Source organism: Camelina sativa, chromosome 10 (genome assembly GCF_030686135.1).
Source record: "Camelina sativa cultivar CO46 ecotype springtype chromosome 10, ASM3068613v1".
Lineage (NCBI taxonomy): Eukaryota > Viridiplantae > Streptophyta > Magnoliopsida > Brassicales > Brassicaceae > Camelina > Camelina sativa.
Genome location: NC_141889.1, coordinates 13316507 through 13319206, shown reverse-complemented (window position 1 = coordinate 13319206; position 2700 = coordinate 13316507).

Below are 2700 nucleotides of genomic sequence, written 5' to 3'. Positions count from 1 at the left end.
CAGGGATTGAATCATCTATTGGAACAACATCTTCAATCCTCATTCTAGACAAATGATCTGCAACTCCGTTTTCTATGCCTTTCTTGTCAACTATCTCCATGTCAAACTCCTGAAGAAGCAGGATCCATCTCAACAGTCTTGGTTTGGTATCCTTCTTCGAGTAGATGTGTCTCAAAGCAGCATGGTCGGTATACACTATGACTTTCGAACCCACAAGGTAACTCCTGAATTTTTCAAATGCAAACACAACGGCTAGGAGTTCCTTCTCTGTGGTTGCATATCTTCCTTAAGTCTCGTCCAAGGTGCGACTGGCGTAGTAGATGACATGAAGCTTCTTGTCTATTCGCTGTCCCAGAACTGCTCCAACTGCGAAATCTGAAGCATCACACATGATCTCAAAAGAATGATCCCAATTCGGAGCTTGTACTATAGGTGCCGAAACCAAGGCCTCCTTGATCTTGCTGAAAGCTTCCAAGCATGCTGCATCAAATTTGAACTCAACCTCCTTGCACAGCAACCTTGTCAAAGGTCTTGCAATTTTTGAGAAGTCCTTAATGAATCTCCTGTAAAACCCAGCATGTCCCAGAAAGCTTCTGATGTCCTTCACTGTCTTAGGCGGTTGAAGCTGAACCATGACCTCAATCTTAGCTTTGTCAACCTCAATTCCTTTCTCAGAAATCCTGTGTCCCAGAACAATCCCTTCTTCAACCATGAAGTGGCACTTCTCCCAGTTCAGCACCAAGTTCGTCTCCTCACATCGCGTCAATACCCTGCACAGATTTAACAAACAGGAGGAGAAAGTGGAACCGTAGACAGAGAAATCGTCCATAAACACTTCCACTGACTCCTCAATCAAATTCGAGAAAATTGATGTCATGCACCTTTGAAAGGTGGCAGGAGCATTGCATAAATCAAATGGCATGCGTCTGTAGGCAAAAGTGCCATAGGGACAAGTAAACATTGTCTTTTCCTGATCATTTGGGTGGATAGGGATTTGGAAGAATCCATTATACCCATCAAGGAAACAGTAGTACGGATGACTGGCTAATCTTTCTAACATTTGATCAATGAAAGGCAAAGGGAAATGATCTTTCGTAGAAACAACATTCAACTTCCTATAATCAATGCACATCCTATGTCCTGTGATGGTCCTAGTTGGGATTAGCTCATTTTTTTCATTTTTGATGACAGTAATTCCTCCCTTTTTAGGTACACAGTGCACTGGAGATACCCAAGTACTATCAGAGATAGGATAGATAACTCCAGCATCAAGCAGTTTTAAAATTTCTTTCTTAACTACTTACTTCAGGTTAGGATTCAATCTCCTTTGGGGTTCAATACTAGCATAAGACTCATTTTCAAGATTGATCCTATGTGTGCAAAGACTAGGTGAGATTCCTTTGATATCTTCTAAAGAATAACCTATAGCCTTTCTAAACTTCTTAAGCTCAGTTACTAGCATCCCCAATTCATCATCACTCAACTTAGAATTCACTATGACAGGATAAGTAGAATTGGTTCCCAGAAAAACGTACCTGAGCCCGGAAGGGAGAGTTTTGAGTTCTACCTTTGGAGCTTTCAGTTCCGACCAGTCGTCAGCATGGGAGTCTGGAATGATCACGGTCGAGTGGGAGGTGTGCAACTCGATTGAGCGGGACATCGGTCTCTTGAGTCGGGTCTTGACGTCGGTAGAGTGGGAGGTATCAAGTTCTGAACTCTCTGTCTCAACTGCACGTACCTCCTCTGCGTCAGATAGCTGATCAAATTCCTCTAATCCATCCGTTTCTCTGTGGGACTCTAGCAAATTCTTGTAACAAGTGGTCTCCTCATGCAGGAACCCTTCTTCTCCATCCTTAGTTAGAGCAGTTTTGAGATGATCCTCCTCAGCTAGTTCCTCCAACAACTCATCAGCCAACTTATCCATCTCTTCAATATAGAAGACTTGTCCTCCTATTGTTGGCTTCTTCAAAGTATCCTTGATGTCAAACTTCATGATGAAGTCATCGCCGAGATTAAGATCAATCCTGCCATTTTTGACATCAATGATGGCTCCAGCAGTCGCCAGGAACGGTCTTCCTAAGATCAGAGGATCTTTTGGTTCTTCATCCATCTCCAGAACCACAAAGTCGGTTGGCACTTCCACGTTTCTGATCCTGACAGGTAAGTCCTCTAAGATACCATGTGGAAGTCTCACTGATCGATCTGCAAGGATGAGGGAGATGTCGCATCCCTTAAACCTTGTGAAACCCAATCTCTTAGCCACAGAGAATGGCATCAGATTAACTGAAGCGCCAAGATCACATAAACACCTCTCAAAAGACATGGGTCCAATGGAGCAGGGTAGAGTGAATGATCCAGGATCTTTGAGCTTCTTGGGTACAACCTTCTTCTGGATGATTGCACTGCACTCAAGACTTAGTACCACCATGCCTTGAACTTCTTTTGATCTCTCCATCACTAAGTCTTTGAAGAATTTCTGGTAGTGAGGGACAAGTGCGAATGCATCCAGCAATGGCATCCTCAGCTCAATCTCCTTGACTTGTTTTTCGAACAAGGCTTTGTATTTCTCAGTAAGCTGCTTCTTGAACCTCACTGGAAATGGTAGGGGAGGCTTGTACGGTGGAGGGATGAACCTTGCAGGTCTGTCTTCAGAAATAACAGGCTCCTTAACAGCTTCAGGTTTGGACTGCTTCACTGGTT